This window comes from Pipistrellus hanaki (genome assembly GCF_964339955.1).
Source record: "Pipistrellus hanaki genome assembly, chromosome: 14".
In the NCBI taxonomy this organism is placed as follows: Eukaryota; Metazoa; Chordata; class Mammalia; order Chiroptera; family Vespertilionidae; genus Pipistrellus; species Pipistrellus hanaki.
The window spans coordinates 48,763,113-48,783,435 of NC_140516.1; the positions used below are offsets into that span (position 1 = coordinate 48,763,113).

The following is a 20,323-nucleotide window of genomic DNA, read 5'->3' on the forward strand; positions in this document are numbered from 1 at the left end:
GGAAGCACAGGGCAGGTCCCTGATGTGGATGGAGCACAGGGGCAGGTCCCTGATGTGTTCAGGGTGGTAAGTACACACAGAATGAGGGACAACTTGATAACTGCATTTCTTTTCTTTTTTTTTTTTCATAATATATTTTTATTGATTTTTTACAGAGAGGAAGAGAGAGGGATAGAGAGTTAGAAACATTGATGAGAGAAACATCAGCTGCCTCTTGCACACTCCCTACTGGGGATGTGCCTGCAACCAAGGTACATGCCCTTGACCGGAATCGAACCCGGGACCTTTTAGTCCGCAGGCTGAAGCTCTATCCACTGAGCCAAACCGGTTTCGGCTTGACAATCGCATTTCCCTGAGCAAATATCTCTCCCAACGATGCTCAGCCCGGCCTTCCTCACAGGCCGATTGCTACCCCAGACCCAGGAGCTGTGGGACACCTGGGCTAGGGAACCCCAGGTGAGGCAGGACTGAGGCCTGTGGCTCTAACGGTAGATTTCGGGCCCGGAGAGAAAGTCACTGTGAAACAGTGACGCGAGGCAAGAGCGTGGCGAGACACCACCACGTGGGGGGTGAGTGGCACAGGGTCCCAAGTGCCTCCAGGAGGCTCTGGGCAAGGGGTTTGGGGGCGAAGAAAAGAATGTCTTTGCCTGAGTGTAAATAAAACCCACCCCTCCATTCCATCCCTGGGTATTTTAATATCAGAATCGCCCCACGGGAGCAGCTGCTCCACATTTTATGGCCGAGTTTTTGGATGAATTTAATTTAGCACGTCTATTACCCCTTCATCGTGGTTTCTTCATCTATTTTATCCTGTTGTGAACAGGAGATTATATATATATTATATATATATTCAAACACTCTATATGTGAGAGTAACTCATGCCGAATCCTCCTTAAAGAGGCAGCTATAAATAAGAAACCCGTGGCAATATAACAGCTTGAATGGCCAGGTTTCTCTATGGAATCTAGAGGATTGATCATCACTGTAGAACTTCCTCCTTTTTGGAAAAAGAAAATCCACTTTACCCACCTTCACACCAGAATCTCCAAGGGCTGTCTGCGGGCGCTGTTTGTGTGCTGCTGTCAGGGCCAGCAGAAGCCACGCGGGGACACCCGGGGCCAGATGCTCACCCCGGGGCAGGCGGGGCTGCGAGGCCATTGACTGACTGACGTCCACCTGCTTTGTGTTTTTCATCCCAACAAAACTCCCTGTCTGTCGAGCGAGGCTGCACGGAAAACCACGGCCAACTCCAAAGCATGTTTCCAAACTCAGGCCCTGTCCTCTGCTCTCATCTCAGCACTGACGGTAAGTTTCTACCCAAGAAGTAAGCAGAGAGGATGTGCAGGGAAAGTGAATTCTTAGACGAATTCTAGTGGGTTCCGGAATGTAGGAAGGTGATAGGCAACAGTGGAGAGAGATAGATGAGAGAGGGGGAGGGTTTCTGCCCGGGGGTGCATGTTCCTCCTCCATGGAGGAGGGTGCTGGCGTGTGTGCCATGGTAACCTGTGGAGAACATGCTCCCTTACCCATGACCATCCTGAGAACTTCATAAGGTGTTCAGTCCTCAAGGAACCCGAAGATAGTTCAAGCTAAGAGAGATTAAGCACTTGCTCAAGGCCATTTGATCATCAAATGACCAAGTTTCAATTTGAGCCTTGACCTGTCTGACCCCAAATGCAGCCTTTCTCCCTGTTTTGCCACTGGATGAAGCAATCCCGCGCCTCCTGGGGGCCAGGCCTGTCCCCGGTACCATGGATGTGGAGAAAAGACACCCCCGTGGGGCTGTATGGGAGGCCCGGGGCCCTTTCCCAGCATCTGAGGCCATGGGTGGGGATCCTCCAGGACAGCCCTTCCTTGGAGCTGCCTGAGGCTGGCAGGGCTTGCTCCGCCCCCTTTTTTCAATATATTGTTACTGGTTTCAGAGAGGGAGAAATAGAAACATCAACGAAAGAGAATCAATGATCGGCTGCGTCCTGCAGACCCCCTATTGGGGATCGAGCCCATAACCTGGGCATGTGCCCTTGACTGGATTCAAACCTGGGACCCTTCAGTCCGCAGGCTGATGCTCTATCCACTGACGCTCTACCCACTGAGCCAAACCAGCCAGGGTTGCCCTTCCCTTTCATGGGTACTATGACACTCATTTCTCTCTGCAACACAAGGTCCCGCCCTGGTCTCTAGCCGGGCAGCCGGCTTGCTGCCCCTCGCAGCCCCCGCCCCAGGCCGCCGTCGCCTGGGTAAATGGTGCTGACACCGTGGACGGCGCCAGGCCTCAGCTGTGATGGGTGTGGAGGGACCTGCTAAGTTGCTCCCGACAACTATGTGACTTGTTCCATCTCCGGGCCCAGCCTGAAGCCACCGGCTCCCAGCACACCTCCGCACCCACGGGCGAGGAGAGAAAGGCAATCATGTCAGATGCTGAGAGGTGAGAACTGCCTGCCTGCTCCCCCTGCTCGCCACTGCCCCCCCCCCCGGCCTTTCCCGGCCTCCCGAGGTGACAGTGCTCTCAGGTTTGGGGGCCACGCTGGTGGCTCAGCTCCCTGGGGGAGGGGCGTAGGTGATGGTGACCCTTCCCAAAGGGGGTGAGTGTCTAAAGCTGCCCCCCTCTTGGGAGAGGGAGGGTGTTTGTTTTAAGGGAATTTTGGGGGCTTGGGCTGTGGTTAAAATCCCGCTGGAACACAACCCGAGTTGATTGGGAGTAAAAGCTGTAATGGGGGCCGAGGCTCATGTGATTTGGGGGGTCTCCTCTGAGCAGACAGCAAGCACATCCTGGGCTTCAGGGTAGACCTGATACCTGGGCCCCAACAATGTTGGTGGTCACACTCATTCATTCATTCATTTATTCATTCATTCATCACCAAATCCTCCCCCAGCACCTGCTGCCTGAGCCCCATGCACCTGCCCTCTGTGAGGTGTCTGCCTGTGGCTGCTGACGTGAGCACGAATCAGATATCCCCACAGATCAGTGTCTGAGGGGGACCGGGATGAGGCCAGGAAGGACGAGGAAAGGCGCAGTGGGGGTGAGATGGACCCCGTTTGGGTTGGGCAGGAGGCGGTGGCCTCTCTGAGGAGGGGAGCTGTGTTCCCCGGAACTGAAGTGGGGGTACATGGTTAGGAGGAAGAACACCAGTGAGAAGGAGCAGGAACAGGAGAGAATCTGCTTCGTTTGAGGGTCAGGAGGGAGGCCGGAATGAAGGGAGGCGAGCAGCCACGGAAGCAGAGTGGCCTCCAGGTCCTCCAAGCCCATTTCACGGAGGGGAAAACCAACCCCGAGGGCCGGGCTGGGAGGGGAAGTGGGTTTGGGAACGAACCCAGCCCCAGAGGGAGCCTGCGGCGGCTGAGTCCTCGGTGTGGGGTGCAGGCAGCGCTTCCACTGGCTGCCTCGGCCTCTCTCCCCAAGCCCGGCTGATAATTGCTCGTTATGTGCTTAATCTGGGCACAGCCGGCCTGGCAGCCGGAATTAGATCACATCAAAGCGAGCACTTCAAAGGGGCAGAAAGCTGGCCTCCGGGCAATTAGCAGAGGGCCTTTCTCTCCTGCCCGGACAGTTGGAGGGGTTTCGGGCGAGGTCCAGTGGTACCAAGTGAAGCTCAGAGGTGTCAGCTCTGCTGAACTTGGACAGGCAAGGCCCGTGTCTCTCTCTCTCTCTCTTATAAACTGTTCGGCTGCCTGCCTGGCCCAGATGTCCTGATCAATTGATGTCCCCAGCTTTTCCCTGGAACCTGTGTACCCTCTCTTTAGACTGCCGTGTTCTTCTCTTGGCATGAGGTGGAAGAAGACACACACACACACACACACACACACACACACGCACGCATGCATGCACGCACACACACACATGCACGTTCATCACCATCGGGACCCAGAAATCAAAGCTGAAAGAAGGTGGCCCAACCTTGCTTGTGCCTAGAGATGCTGGGACCTATGTTACCATGACTCGGTTTCCCTAGTTGCCCACATGGGGGGGGGGGCAGGTGTCAGCCCTGCCCTGGAAAGTACTGGTTTCACCATCGAAGTAGAAATGAGGGGGTGGGGGCGGATACAGACCTGAGAAAATCAAAGGAAACCTTGGTCGCCGAGCGAGACCCGCCTTCTCCCTCGCCCGCTGGAGGGGCAGGCAAGGTGATGTGATGTCTCGAATCCCATTTGCAGGCGCCTCTCTCACAGCCAGGTACCCCACCGGCACAGCGTGGATGTGCAGGAAGTGCTAAGAGGCGTTATAATGGAGTCCGGGGCCGCTTCTCGATGGCCTGTGGGGCACTCGGGCTAACGGGCCTGAACGGGGATGATATATGAGAAGAAACGGTGCTGAACTGGCCAGCGGGGCACCGAAACCCTTCGCGCCTCTGGCCGGGCGAGCGAGGATTCGAGGCTGCTTGGTGCAGGGAAAAGCCAGTGGTTCCTCATTCCTGCTGTAATAAAAACGATCGCGTTTCACTGGCTTGAGAAGTTTGGAAAAGGATTAATCTTACCCATCTCTTACCCATATTTAAGTAACCGGTATGTTAAGTTACTAAAGTGGCAGAACTCTGCTCTCCCCCCGCCTCCAAACCCCTGCACCTCTCCATGGCTCAGTGGTTGAGCATTGACCTATGAACCAGGAGGTCACAGTTCAATTCCCAATCAAGGTTGTAGCCTTGATCCCAGTAGGGGCCATACAGGAGGCAGCCGATCAATGATTCTCTGCCATCATTGATGTTTCTCTCTCCCTCTCCCTCCTCCCTCTGAAATCCATAAAAGCATATTAAAAAAAATAAAGTGGCAGAACTCTGAGCCAAATAAGGAAGGCGTGCTGAGATATTGAACAAAATCCATCAGACAGGGGAGGAGGGGGTCGGGGTAAACAGGGCATTGTTTTTGGTGGAGATAAACCATCTCCAGTTGATCCTTGAACAACATGGGCTTGAACTGAGTTTGAACTGCTCAAGTCCCCTTACATGCGGGTGTTTTTCAACTGACCCATGCAGTTCAATTGGCTGCAGTTCAGGAGTCAACTGAAAATCGAAAGCCAGGTATGTGGGGGCCTGATAAGTTATAAGAGAAATCTGTACTCTGCAATTGGTTGGCACCCTAAGCCCGTTATACTAGTAGTTGCTGATAATGCAGACTTTGGCCTAATATTGTCTTTATAATTTCTGGGAGTGGAACTTTCTTACATCAGTGATATTGCCAATATTGGGAAATCAGTGATTTGGTAGACACTTCAAGAGGTGGTAGAGTGGGCATTATAACAAAGGAGTTCCTGTACCCAGGAACAAGCCCAGACACTACTGCTTCTAAAATGATTTAATTCAAGGCTAACTCTAATGTCCTTTGAGGAATCTCTGCCCTGGTTTCAGGCTCTCTGTCCTACACTTGGCCCTGTCCTCGCATGCCCTGGCCACCTTCCGTGATTCTAGAGCCTGTGCTGAAGACATGGGCCCCTAACATGACCTCACAGTGTACCCAATTGGAAACCACAAAGGACACTTCTGGGAATGGTGTGGCCTCATGGAAACATTAGACCGGGGTTTGAGCCTGTCACTGACCAGATGGATGAACTTGGGCAGGTCAGGCTCAATGTCATTGTCTCCAGAATGGGCATAGGGTAGAGTATGTGGCTGAGTTTGGTGCAAAGCCATCTAGTCTGAGGATGTTCCCATGACCCTTTGCCTCCTCCATGTATGGACATTGAGCTGTTTATGTATATATTTTTCTCCCTCTTCAGCTCAGCTCCTAAGGACAAGATCTTCTCTGTCTTGGAGCCAAGTGTCTGGCACACAGTAGGTGCTCAGTAAATGCTTAGCAAATGGACAAGTGCCAGACACCCCACTGAATCTGTGGAATTGGTCTACCTTGAAGAGTAGAAGCATACATGGATGAATGGGTACAATCAAGACTGACTAAATAATTTGGAAAATAAAAATGTGGGGCTAGTTGTTAAAAAATTATTAAGAATTTGAAGACAGAAATGACAGAGCTCAGAGACAAGTGCAGGGCCTTCTGAGCACGGGGCCCTGTGCACGGGCATGGCTCACGTGCTCATAAAACTGCCCTGACACCGTGAACTTTGTCATGAGTGGCGTGTATCAGTCTGCTTGGGCTGCCACAGCAAAGTCCCAGGACAGTGCCCCTTACACAAGGACATGGGTGTTCTTACAGTTCTGGAGGTCGGAGGTCCAAGGTCACCTGTCTCCTGAGGCCTCTCTCCTTGGCTTGCAGATGACCATCTTCTCCCCGTGTCTTTACATCCTCTTCTCTCCGTGTGTCTGGTCCTCAACAAGGACGCCAGTGAGAATGGATTAGGGCCTGTTTTAATGACTTCCTTTTAGCTTGATCACCCCTTTAAAGACCCTGTCTACAGGTAGGTCCATTTTCTGAGGTACTTGGGGTTAGAACTTCAATATATGGATTTTGGGGAGGCACAATTCAGTCTGTAATGAGCACCATCAAGTATAGATGTTGTGCAGGTCATCATTCTGAGCTTGGTTTCAACCACATGCACTGCAACCCTACCCTGTAAAGATTTGTGTACCAAGAAACTAGAAACAGAAAGGATAGATGCACCCCTATGTTCATAGCAGCACATTTTGCCATAGCTAAGATTTGGAAACAGCCTAAGTGCCCATCAGCAGATGAGTGGATTAAAAACCCGTGGTATATCTACACAATGGAATACTACACTGCTGTAAAAAAGGAGTTATTACCATTTGCAACAGCATGGATGGAGATGGAGAGCATTATGCTAAGTGAAATAAGTCAGTCAGAGAAAGATAAATATCGCATAAGTGAAATAAGCCAGTCAGAGAAAGATAAATATCACATGATCTCACTCATTTGTGGAATATAATGAACAACATAACTGATGAACAAAAATAGATCCAGAGACAGAGAAGCATCTGTCAGACCATCAAACTTCAGAGGGAAGGTAGGGGAGGGTGAGGGGAAGGGGAAGAGGTCAACCAAAGGACTTGTATGCATGCACATAAGCCTAACCAGTGGTCACAGACAACAGGGGGGTGAGGGCATGAACAGGGGGGGGGGGGGGGGGAATAGGAGGGGTAATGGGGGAATAAGGACACACATGTAACACCTTAATCAATAAAGAAATTAAAAATAAAAGATTTGTGGAACACCCAGTTTTTGCTGATTACAAGGAAAAGGCTAGAGAAGGAAAGCGCACCATGCTCGCTGCCATCCAGGGGTTAATGTTTGGAGGTACATTCTTCCTGCCTGTGTTCAATATGTGCACATCTTGTTGGTACCAACTGAGATTGTACCATTTGGCACCTTCCTTTTTTTAGTTAATCACATATCCCTCTCCCACCCCACTGAATCTGTGGAATCAGTTTTTGGCATTTTCACAGCGGCATACGATCCTCCAAATGCATTCTCAGTTCTCAGATGCTGAAGTCACATCTCAGGATGGGCTGGTCACTCTTTAGCCTGGATGACCACTCGCAGGAGGCCGCCTCTGAAGCCACCTCGGGGTGCCCAGAGCACAGGATGAGGAGCCCACCCACCTCTGCCAGCCAGGGCATTTCTTGACGCGTGATTGGGTCAGAACGTGGAGCAGAAGGAGAGCGTGAAGAATAGGATCGTGGCTTCAAGGGGGAGTCTCCATCTGTCCTCCCTGGTTTCAGAGCTAATTATTGTGGATGTGATGGCTCAGCATTCATTCCTCATATAGTTCCCTCAAGAAATAAACATGTAGTCCACCAATTACTTTATCTCTTTTTTAGGGATACTTTCCTTAATTGCAAAAGGATCTAAAAATACAACTGGCCTACTTGATATGTGCAATAGCTTATTTAGAAAGTTAGGCTGGGAGGGAAAAAGCAATTAAGCTGTCAAAATAGAATTGTTTCTCATATTTAATGCAAAGTGGCTCGTTCCCGTTTACTTTCCCTGGTTTTGGAGTTAAAAGCAGAGAAGGTTACCAGGACAACTGCTAGTTACGAGATGAAGACATTCAGCTCCGAGCGTGGGCTGCTGCTCTCAGAACCGCTTTGCTTTGGGAACACAATCTGATGCTCACTTTCTGAGGGGCCTGGAGCAGAGAATTAGCCACTTTGGGGCACCGTGGGCCACTGTTCTTGAAGAAATACACTCTGGAGTTGAGTCTATGGAGAGACCCCTGCTCCCCAGACCTTCTCCTCTAACTTCCGATCCTATCCATCACGGCCAGGGGTTACCGACACCATTCCCACAGCCTGGAGGAAAGGCAGAAAAACTGGCCACAAAAGGCCCAGCAGAAACCTGGAGAAGATGTAAAGATGGCGGTAATTGGAAGGAGGAGTGTTGACCTGAGCACCCACTGGAGGAGGCAAGACCGGCCTCCCTGCCCTAGTGGGAGTGAACATGGCCCCTCCCCACACACTCAGACATCCCCTTGGCTCCTTGTAGTGGGCCCAAAGAATACACAACTGAACACAGCAAAGAACGTCGAGATGGCTAAGACGTGGCCATGGTCCCTGTCCTGGAGGAGGGAGTGAGGACTGGCAGGGAGAGAGGCTGTATCCATTTATCAAGCCGGTTTTTCTCATAGCACTTTCCTTTTTATTAAAAAAAATAATGCATGCTTCGCAGGACACAGCATCATGGAGTATTCCTGCCAAAAATGCATAACCTGAATCTAATCATAAAGAAACACAGGAAAAACCCAAGCAGAGGAGCATTCTACAAAAAAGAACTGGCATTTCATCTTAAAATTGTTGAGGCCAAGGAAAAGGTCCAGATGAAAGCAAATGGATTTACTGGTTTGGGTAAGGATTCATTCACGTGTGTAGGGATAAGAAGGTCCAATGGTAGAGGGAGAGAGAGAGGACTGGAGGGGATGTCAGATGAGTAAATGGGGTCAAATGTAATCATTCAGGGAACCTGTGTACAGGCTTCTGGAAGTTTCCTGTACTGTTGTTGCAACTTTTCTGTAAGTTTGAATTGACAAATAAAAAGTATGAAACAAAACACCAAAAAGCTAATTTTTGAAATTGCCTCTTACAGCTGTGTGACCTTGAGCAAGCAACCGCACCTCTCTGAGCCTCGATTCCTATCTTTAAAATGGGAACATAAGAGTGCCCACGCCACCAGATTATGGTGGAAACTGAGAACATCAAATGCATTTGAGGCTTATTGCAGAGTGGCTAGCCCATCCTAAGTGGTTAGTGATGATACTTATTATTATGGCTGACGGCATTATCTCTAATATTTGCACATATAACAGATCACATTGCTCTTGCACCCCTGAGATCATGCCTGCTGGGCCCTTTAAGTGAGTAGAACCATTTGGATGGACACGAACACTATGCCTTTGCACACACAGGCTCTGTGGGGGAATTCCCCTGGTTCTCCGGGCCTGGGGTGGGGCCACACGGGCCCGCACAGCTCGCGTGCGTTTCCCTCGTGCTCCCCACACACCCGCTCCCCTTCGCACTTCATTACCTTTGATCCATCTGGTTATCGCGGCAAAGTTCTCCCCTCCCCTTCAACACCGGCTCCCTCCTCACTGCCACCCCAGCTCTCAGCAGCCCATAATCTTCTTATCGCACTTCATCCGTCCGCTTCTGTCTCCGGGCCCTGTGCTTTCCCCCGCTCGCTCCCATTTTCTTTTGAAGCTCCCTCTTCCCCCCCCTGATTGTCTTCTCACTCACTTCATCACTGTAAGCCTGGCCTCTGTGAGCCTCTCTCTTCCACACCCCGGGAAGGTGCAAGAATCTCTCTCCTGGCTCTTTCCCACGCCCGGGCTCAGCCGGCCTGGTGAGTCACGCAGCTTTCCTGGCTGAAGTCCGGCTTGGATCCCACCTGAGCTGTGTGGAGTGTTAAAGGGCCAGCAGGCTACTCCTCATCCAAACAGCCGCCATTGGTGCCAGCGCGCTCTCTGCCTTAGCTCATGTTGGGGCATGGCAGGTGCTACCATTGTCCTAATGGAACAAGTGACAACACGGAGGCTGGAGAGGCAAGACCCTTGGCCAAGGTTACAGACCAAGTGGCTGAGCAGGGGTTCCATCCTGAGTGTGCCTGACTCCAGGCCCCTGGCTTCTAACCCGAGGCAAAGCCCTAGGGTCAGATGTTGGAACCATCCAGGGGTTGGTTCTCCCGGTCCCCTGGGCGTGCATTGGCCACTTGTGGACGTTGGGTAAGAAAGGAACGTATCTAACCTCAGAGGCGCCCTCCTCCTAAAGCCAGCCCTGACGTCCTGCCTCCTCCCACCCTGTTACTTCAATCATTCGCACCTGCTTGCACGATTGTTGTTATGATATTTACCTGTCTCGTTCCCCGATTTTCCTGGAGGCTACTTGGCACGTGGCATATAGTAGGAGTTTGATAAAGGGTTAGGACATAAATGATCTACTGGACATGACGGTAAAAGTAATCCAGGGGGGAAGGTCCCATCTCCTCCTCACCCCAGTCGGCGTGATTGGATCAGCCAGAAATTCACTCTTGGGAATTTCCCAGGCCAGGCCCCATAGGTGTGTCACTCAGTGGCCACCCCTCAGCCAAGTCATGTAGTCTGGGGGGGTCCGCACTCCTAGACTGGGGGTCAACCCTGAACAATACAGGGCTTGTGAGCAGAGAGGAAGGGGAACCACCATTGCAGTGGGCCACGGGGCCCTGAGGGAGCTGTGTGTGTATTCGGGTCAAGTTTCCTGATGGGGTGGCCTTCCAGCCCATTGGGTTTTCCCAAGGAGGACGTCTTTGATGTGGCTCCATATGCAAATGATGCCAGCAGCTCAGAGCAGTGAGCCAGGCCCTAGTCTTGCTCATGCACACCGCCTTACCTAATCCTCACCACACCTATGTGCATCAGTATACCTGTTTCCACAGACTAGGAAACTGAGAAGCAGAAACCAAATGACTTGCCCAAAGTCAATTAGCCAAGAAGGATGGGAGTGGAATTCAAAGCTAGCTCGGTCCAATGCAAAGCCCCACGGAAGAAACAAAGACGTGGACCTAAGAAGACAGCCATGTTAGCCAGCCTACGGGTGCTCAGATCCCATCATCCTTAGAAAGAGGCCCCTGTGTAGGGCTGGGCAGCAGGGCGGCAGCCACCCTCGCTGGGATGTCGAAGTCTCCTCCCAGACTCAGTCCATGCAGAGGTTACTTTCTTTGCACCTGCTCTGTGCCAAGGAGTGAGCAGGTCATATCTGAACAGGTTGCCCTCGGCCGACTGTGGGCAGGAGGAGGAGGTGACAGAGAAGTATAAGGACAAGGGAGCATGTCACTGCTGCTGTGAGCCCCGAGGTGAGAGGAGCAGACTCCAGGGAGGAAAGGGCCCCTGGCAAAGCTCCCGGGAGCCGGTGGCAGGTGCTGGGGGACCATGGCTCCCCGACACCACAGCATGGAGGCTTCCTGTCCAGCGAAGGGTGACACTGGGATGGTGACCAACAATTTAAAGTCTTCCTTTTAACAACTCTCCCCCAATGTGCTGTGGATGGGGCAGTGATTACGGGCTCTTGCTAAGGGTAGACTAGTTTACTAATAGTTTCTGCATCTGTAAATTGGGGTCAATACTAGTTGTCAATACTAGTCGTCCTCACATTTAGGGCTGGTCATACACAGTGACCAGTCATTAAATCAAAGCATTACCACCACCTTCATTCACCGTTATTTCTGTAGCCAACATCCTGGTGGGCGAAGGAAAGCTAGTTGCTTAGGAAGAAACCCAACTTCCTCTTCCTCCATCAAGCTTCTGGCAGCCCCACGGCCCATTTTTGCCTCAGTTTCCTCTTTGGCTACCCTCTGGAATTGCAGGGTGGATTGTGTGCTCTCCACACAGGGCTCTGTGTGAGCGAGCAAAGAGGAATGGGACACAGAGCACCAGAAACTGGCAGCTTCGCAGCCAAGAGGACTCTGGTTTTGGAAGAATTGCGTCATCGTCAAGGAATCAGATCTCAGCGCTTTCACTTAATAGCTGGTGACTGCAGATGCCTTATATCAGTGGTCAGCAAACCGCGGCTCGCGAGCCTCATGCGGCTCTTTGGCCCCTTGAGTGTGGCCCTTCCACCACGGCCTGGGCAAGTCTATTTTGAAGAAGTGGAGTTAGAACACTCAAGGGGCCAAAGTGCCACATGTGGCTCTCGAGCCACGGGTTGCCGACCACTGCCTTATATAATTTCCATCAGCTCAGTGTCTTATGAGCTCAGAGGGATTGCGGAGCGCCCATGGGATTTGCATGTCCGCTTGGGCGTGGTGCATTGCACGTGGAATGCACTCCGTGGGGTGGCTGCTGTCTGCTCCCTCCTCCCAGAAACAGAAACCACATTTCTCATCTCGGCCTCTCGCTGGCTTTTCAAAACCCACTTGGCAAATCTGCAGGGCATTGGATGTTAAGAATATTTCTTAGTAGAAATATCACAAAACACCTGATCTCATCCATCAGAGGGCTGGGGGCCTGGGTAGGGGAGTGGGGGTGAAGGGTGTAGACAGTGGGGTCGACTAACTCAGCTGGGGCTGTATGATGTGAAATTCCAGGGCGTGTCTGTTAATTAAACACTTAAGTGGCACTAACAATGGACTGTAATAACTCTATGGGGCAGGTACAGTTTCTAGGAAATGTGTCCTTTTTTTTCTGGGAGAAAAAAAAATATATAGCAAGCTTCATTTTTGAGCCCTACCCATTTGGAATTTGCTAGCTACTTGGGGGGAAGGGGGCTTCTGTGAAGTTTAGATGACATCATGAACCCAACACGCTGAACACATAGTAGGTTCCTAAGAAATAGCTGTTTCCCACCCCCTTTCCCTTTGTCTATACAAAACGGGTTTTCTATCCCTATATACCGTATAATTAGAATGATAGGCACTTTTCAACGTGGGTAAGGCGTACATTTCAATCACTTTGGAAACACCCATTCAGGCACAATGGCGGGGCTAATTATAAATCCCTCCCTTTTGTTCATTAAGCCCGAGTCCCCGAGGACCCCCACAAAGGTGTGCTCTGTTGGACTCATTCAAGGCCCTCTGTGTTCAGCAGCCCTCCTTTGTCCTCCCGGTGTTGGGGGGCAGGCCTAGCAGGTGTCTCACAGCTCAGCTGGGTCATATCAGGTTCTTACCGAAAATGCTTAAGTTTCAGAAAACATGCTCAGCCTCACACGGCAGCCAACTCCCCGTGAGGCGAAGGCATGCCGTGAGGGGCATCTTGGATGATGAGTGAACGGTTGGATAAAATGAATCTCTCTCGAACATCGGTCCAACGTGGGGAGGCTTGGCCGCTTGCTGATGTTTAAAATGCCATTTCTCTGGACGAGGTGAGGGCTCCCCTTTGGAAGGGGCCCCTGAGGGTGCAAACGCTCCGCTGGGAACCGCGTTTGTGGCCTGGGATTGTATTCCGGGTTGTCTACTTTTAGAGGAAGCAATAACATCTCTGTGACCGTGGAGAGCAGATATGCCAAATATTTCAACACCAAGTGGTATGATCCATGAGAGAAAAAAAAATAGATAAAATTAAGAACTTCTGCTTTTAACATAAAAAGAAGCACAAATTAGCAACAACAGCAAAGCCCCACAACAACAGCAAATCCCACAGCTAATAAAGGATTCATATCCAAAATTCATACAAGCCTTAATAATGAGAAGACAAAGCACCCATTTTTAAAGAAATGGGCAAAATATTTTAATAAATCTTTGCCACAGAAGACATAAAGTGCAAGTAAGCTTATGAAAGATGCTCAAAACCATTAGTCATCGGGAAATGCAAATTAAAACCACAATTTAGAAACTACAACACGCTTATTAAAAAGGCCAAAAAAAAAAACCAAAAAAAAAAAACCCAAAAAAAACACCACCAAAACCACACACACCAACAACACTGAAAATGCCAAGTACTGGCAGAGATATGGAAAATTTGCTCTCATCTGTCGCTAGGGGAATACACGATGATACAGGCACTTTGAAAAGACAGTTTAGCAATTTATTGTTAAATTAAACACACACTCCCCATATGACTCAGCAATTCCACTCCTCGGCATTGACCCGAGTGAAGAAAAAGCTCACGTTCACACAGACACCTGTGAGAGGATGTTCACAGGGGGCTTCTGTCATCATCACCAAAGCTGAACGCCACCCAGGCAGCCCTCGACTGTGGAGAGGGTCACCTGTGACGGATCCACACGGTGGGCTGTGCCCTGAAGGTGTGCCCGGTGACACCACGCAGGATGTCACAGGATATCACCACGTCCCAGTGATGTGATCCCGGGAGAGCGGCACTTCACCTCCGTGGTCTTCTTCCCTCCACACCCCCAGTTTCACTGCGAGAAAACTACCAGGCAAACCCATCCTACAAAACACCAGAGACTGCTCAAAACTGTCAAGGCAGTGAAAAGCAAGGGAAAACTGAAAAATGGCTGCCTTTTTTTGTGAAATAGAAAAAGAAGGCATTTTGCGGGGAAATGGTGGAATCCAGATAAAGCCCAGAGCTGAGTTCACAGTCATACAGGGATCTCGGTCCTTCCTGCAGACCAGGGGTGGTGGAAATTATAACATCACTCATGGGCCATACAAAATTACCCACTTAAAAATTAGCCCGCTATGTTTGGTCAAACATTTAGTTAACTCACCCCTGAGGCCTTGGCAGGACCTTATAGGGCCCTGCGGCCGGACGGTCCCCACCCCTGCTCAACACGGATATGCGTGGTAATGACGGTCATATGAGTGAAAACTGACACCTTGTGAAGGGGTACATGGGAACTCTACACTCTTTGTGACTTTTCTGTAAATCTAAATTATTCCAACCTAAAAAGAGCATTAAAAAAAAATAAGCATGCCAGGCAACAGAGAAGGCACTCGATAAATAGATGACTATTGGAGGAAAAAGCATTGGTAGAAAACGCAAATTACACAACTTTCACCGTGCGTTGAGTAACAGTTCATGTGGTCAACGGCTCTTACACATGTTATTTCACATATCAAGTCTCCACAGATGAGAGCTGGGAGGGACAGAGGTATGTCTGGTCCACCCACTTCCGTTTCCAGATGAAGAAATAGAAGTGGGAGAACAAGAAGCAAGAAGAGGAGAAATAATGATCATGGAAATAATGGAAATACCAGTAAGACTGTCTTAAAGAGTAATAATACACAATAATAAATGACACCCACTCAGGCACTGTTCTCGGGGCTTCTGCCCATTACCTCACTGATAACAACCCTGCAGGATACGTCTTCTAATCATCTCTCTTTTCCAGAGATGGAAGCTGAGGGACAGAGAGGTTCAGTAACTCACTCAGGGTCACACAGCTTGCAAGGCTGAGCCTTGAACTCGGGAAAAGGAGAGGGACTCGGATTCATTCAGCATCTACCGTGAAGCAGACAAGATGCCAAATGTCTCCTACACCTTCCGTCATCTCATTCTTCACGGAATGCTGTGAGATCAGCACCATCATCCAAAGTCACCCACGAGGAATTCCAGGTTTACACAACTGTCCTGCCACCCAGCAGGCCAGGTGGCACGTGGAATCTGAATGTGGGTCCACTGGACCCCAGCCCCGCGGGCTCTCCACCACACTCGCCACCTCTGGGCGCCGGTAGAACGGACCAGCAAGAGCAGACCGGAGCCTCCACCTTCTCATTCCCATTGTACTCCACGTGATATGGGCCTACAGACACACAAGGCCAGGAAAGTGTAGCTTCCCCAATCATACACGGCCTGGCATTTTCTCTTTTACAAGCAGAAAAGGCATCTTTCTATTCATAACTCCCGAAGGCTCAGAGAGCCGACCGAGGGCTTGTCGGATCCCCAGGACACAGGATGACAACTCTGCCCCTTTTACAAATTTCAAAAAAACCCATCCAAGACCTCGCAAGTATTAACAGAGTCAGTAGGATGTTAACATCTGACGATATTAGCTGAGGCTGATGTCTGACGCTCCGGCCAACCCCTCACTGTCCGCGGCCCAGAGGGTCTGAAAAGTGTGACATGTATTTAGACATATTGGGAGGGGAGGTACAAAGCCGTCATCTGTTTGCATCTCCCGCCCATATGTGGCCACAAATGGAACGCATTGAAAAGGTCGCCAGGGGTCGGGAGATTTAGTGAACGGGGCACAATACCGCCTTGTGGTCCGCTTTATTTCCTCCTATAAAATATAGGTTGAGATAAACGAAAAATCCCTCCGATTTGGTTTTTATAGCCGAAATTCATAAATTCTCCGCATTCATTAAGCAGGCGGTGGGCTCTCTGCACCCACTTGAAAAGCTCGCATCCCCGGGGACAGATACGGAATATTAAAAAAAAACCCTGATCAAAGAAATATTGCTTCTCCCTGCCTTTCATTGAGCAGATGTGCAGCGCGTCCCGGGGAAAGAAATAGAAAAATTCCTGAGTGATTTATTTGATGAACCTAGTTTTAACCGAGGTTATTGCACGCCTGATATCATGACGGGGATTATTAGTTTCTAGTTGAAAATGACCAGAGAGTCCCGTTCACTTCATCAATATGGCCCATTTATAGGTTGTCAGGGAGGCGACGCCGGGCGGCCACGGCACTCTGTCTTGGAGTTATTTCTCTATTAGATGGCTGCTGTCTTTATCATGAAGACTTCTCGCCATTTAAGAAAACCCAGACCAGAAAGATATGCCTGCTCCATCCCGGCATCTAAGACATTAAAAGCAGATGCATCACTTAGAAAAATGAGTCTTTTCTTCCGAAGCCCCGCTGCCCCAGAAAAAAGGCATTTGCCACAGAAAAATGGAAAAAATACTGTGCCCTTCCCCTCCCCCCACGAAAGAAACTCACTTTTTCTAGGGAGAGAGTTGACTTTTGCTTTTGCTGAAAAGAACATTTTGTATAACCCAAGGGTTCCTAGATTTAGTAAAGCAACAAAGCTATGTTTAAAGTTAAGCGGGGAGGGCTCTGTATGGATTGCCAAGTAATCTCATTAGTATCCCTCCGCAGATGTATATATTGTCTTAGGAATTCTACAGAGAAAGGACATTGTCATGCACACACACACAAATTTAAACAACATAAACATTGAGAAAGAACACAATCGCCCTAGCCAGTTTGGTGCAGTGGTTAGAGCATCATCCGGGGACCGAAGGGATCTTGGGTTTGATTCTTGGTCAAGGGCATGTGCCTTGGTTGCAGACTCCATCCCTGACTGATATGTGTCTCTCTCACAGCGATGTTTCTCCCCCCACTTTCTCTCTCTCCCCCTCCCCCAATTCTCTCTCCCAATTCTCTGTAAAAATCAATAGAACGATATCAACAGATGAGAAGGAAAGGAAAGGAAAGGAAAGGAAAGGAAAGGAAAGGAAAGGAAAGGAAAGGAAAGGAAAGGAAAGGAAAGGAAAGGAAAGGAAAGGAAAGGAAAGGAAAGGAAAGGAAAGGAAAGGAAAGGAAAGGAAAGGACACCATCTCAGGGCAGGCTTTCTTCCATCCTAGGAGAGGCCCAGGTGCTCGCTCCACAGCGCAGAAGAGCTGCGGTTCCCATGCAGCCCTGGTCTGCAGATGGTCCTTGGAAACCACTGGAAAACCTGGTACAATCCGTGAGGAGCGACCCTGACAAGAGGCGGAGACTGCTTGTTCTGAGAGTTTTTACAATTCCATAACCCTTTTTCTAATCGCTACAGCAGTGACAGGGATAGGACTAATGAGAATAATCAGTGGGTACTATTTACTTATTAAGCATATAGTAACCTCAGCTTCTTACTCTACGCTTGACACGTTGGTTTAATTCTTGCAACAATTTGCCAGTATTGTTATTGCCACTTGATGGGCAGGCACATGTGACCCAAGGACCCCAGGGGAGCAAATGAGGGGGTTGACAGGCCATCGTGAGGCCGCGGAGCCGAAGCCGGCGTGCTAACCAGTGCCTGCCTTCTTCCGAGTACACTCCCTGGGCTGTGTGTCTGCGGGCCCACATCTCCCTCATGTGCTGGGCGTCCTGCTTTCACCTTCACATCCTCCAAACGCAGGGCAGTGCCTGGCCAAGAGTAGACACTCAACCTCTATTTGTAAACAAACAAACAAACAAACAAACAAAGAAATAAATGAAGGCTTTGAGCTTGGGAATTTTGTTTTTGAACATAGTGTGGTGTGAAGCTTAAATAAGACCATATATGTGAAATGCTTAAAACTATGCTGAACGTAGCACAGGGAGCCCTTGATATATGTGGGTGAGATCCCACATGTATGAGAAGAAATCAGCTCTAAGAAAGATGTGCGGGCTTGATCATGTGGAGAAGTGCCGGCCGCCCTTCAGAGAAATCTTCACACGAGGCATCTTCTCCAGAAGGATTTAAAAGGTCGGAAATGATCACTTACAGGGTGGGTGTAATGGGTGGAGGGGCTAAAAGGCACAGACTTCCAGTGATAAAATAAAGAAGTCCTGAGGATGTAATATACGCTATGGTGATTATAGTTAAAATACTCCATTGTATATTTGAAAGTTGCTAAGAGAATATATCTCATAGGTCCTCATTACAACAGCAAATGTTCTGTAGCTATGTGTGGGGACACATGCTAACTAGACTTATTGTGACTATATTGCAATATACCCAAATATCCAATCTCCATGTTGTACACCTGAAACTGATGTGCTCATTGTACCTCCGTTTAAAAGAATTTCCCCTCAAGAAGAAATGACAATTTATAAAATGTTCCTATATATTACTTTTTAAAGTTCTGTCTCTGAGTTTTTTTTGTGTGTTTTTTTTTTGTTTTTTTTAATTTTTTTTTTTTTAGAGACAGAGGGTGAGGGTGAGGGAGAAGGAGAGAAACATTGATGTGAGAGCACAACATGAATGGATGAATGGGCTGCCTCCAGCATGCCCCCACGGGGGGGGGGGGGGCGGGGGGGAATTAAGCCTGCATGTGTCCTTGACTGGGAATCGAACTGGCAATCTTTTGGTACACGGCATAATGCCCAACCCACTGAGCAACACTGTCTAGAGCTCTTTTTTTTTTTCCCATATAACATTATAACATATCCTTATATTATATACATCCTATATGCCATATATGATCTACATGTAACATAATGTCCCTTATCTCATGGACAAAGGATTGCAAGCCAACAAAGTAAAAACATACTGCAAGCTCTCCTTGATGAAAGGATTTTTTAAAGACAAATCTTGTTTCTTTCGGCCCCACAAGAGGATGATAAGGGGTTGAAAACGGGGTTCTCCTGTATATAAGATAGAAATACAAACTCTGCCTTATTTGCAAAGCAGGGTTGACGAGTGGTGGTTAGAAAGAGCTCCCTGGTCTGCTCTGTAGAAAACCTTCCTACAGTCCGGAGCTCCAGCTTAGAGACTGGTGTTTTATTCGGCTCCACCGTGCTGTCATTGCGAACCAGACAGCGGTACGCATGCAGGGCCATTGCGTTCTTCTCCCGGAACTCCCCGGAAATCTCCAAGGTGGTAATGAGAAAACTATTACAACGAGACCCCCTCGTCTCTGATCTCTGCGCCCTAAATTACAAGGGGGCCCGGGACAGTCCCTCCCAAGGCACCCTCTGATATCCTTGCTGTTTCTTATTTCAGCGAGTGACACGCCCTGCCTCTCCTGGACAGATGTTTCTCTGAGCAAGGCAGCCCCGGCTGCTGAAATGATTTCTAAGTTTCTTCCCTCGGCAGGATTGGGAGGCCAAGGAGGCTGGCTAGCCTTCAACCCTTCAGAGGAGTAAAAAACGGTGTTGAAAGTCAGGGTTACCACGATAGCAGCGGAATTCATCAATGACCAGGTTACACTGTGGATTACAACTTCATTGGGTTGTGCCTTATAGAGATTACCCCAAATAAAAAAGGACGAGAGAAAAAATGGGATAAATAGATTTATGCTAGTTCCCCCTTCCCCTGTACTCCCCGCCCCCTTGGCCCCCCGCCCCCAGCCAGGATCAGGCCCATTTCTTGCACATGATGCCCTGTTTGAGTTCAATGTGATTTCAATATAGGAGCTTAGTGCCGAGAGGGAACGACCATTTTCCATCTTTGCTCACAGAGGAAGGAATGTATGTGGCTTTGAAATAATAAACAATTAAGTACTGCGTACAATATGTCATCGGATTGACAATGTCTGCATTGAGCTTTAAGACAATAATTTCATAGATAAATATATATTTTAGGGACTGCAGGTCCTTTGAGAATGTCTTTGCTATAGATAATATATAGGCAAGATTATCTTCATAGATAAATATGTAGAAAAGCATAGTTTTTTTTCCCATAGATACATCTGTTTTCCAAAGCTATAAATCTACAGAGAGCATCTTCTTTGTATCATTCTTTATGAATAAATTCTGCAGAAAAATCCTATAGTAGCATGTTCTCTTGCCTACCCACACCGCCTTCTTTAATTCAGGAATAATATAAGACCCTAGGTTATCTCGGCCATCCGTGAACATCCCTCAGATG

The 20,323-nt window shown here is 49.1% G+C and overlaps 1 long non-coding RNA gene across 1 annotated transcript; it reads left to right on the plus strand.

The window, feature by feature from the left end:
• Window positions 1-861: 861 nt before the first annotated feature.
• Window positions 862-4,776, plus strand: LOC311632210. Its single transcript, XR_014796733.1, has 3 exons — window positions 862-1,305; window positions 2,163-2,425; window positions 4,153-4,776. It is a non-coding gene; the product is annotated as an uncharacterized lncRNA (long non-coding RNA).
• The last annotated feature ends 15,547 nt before the right edge of the window (window positions 4,777-20,323 follow it).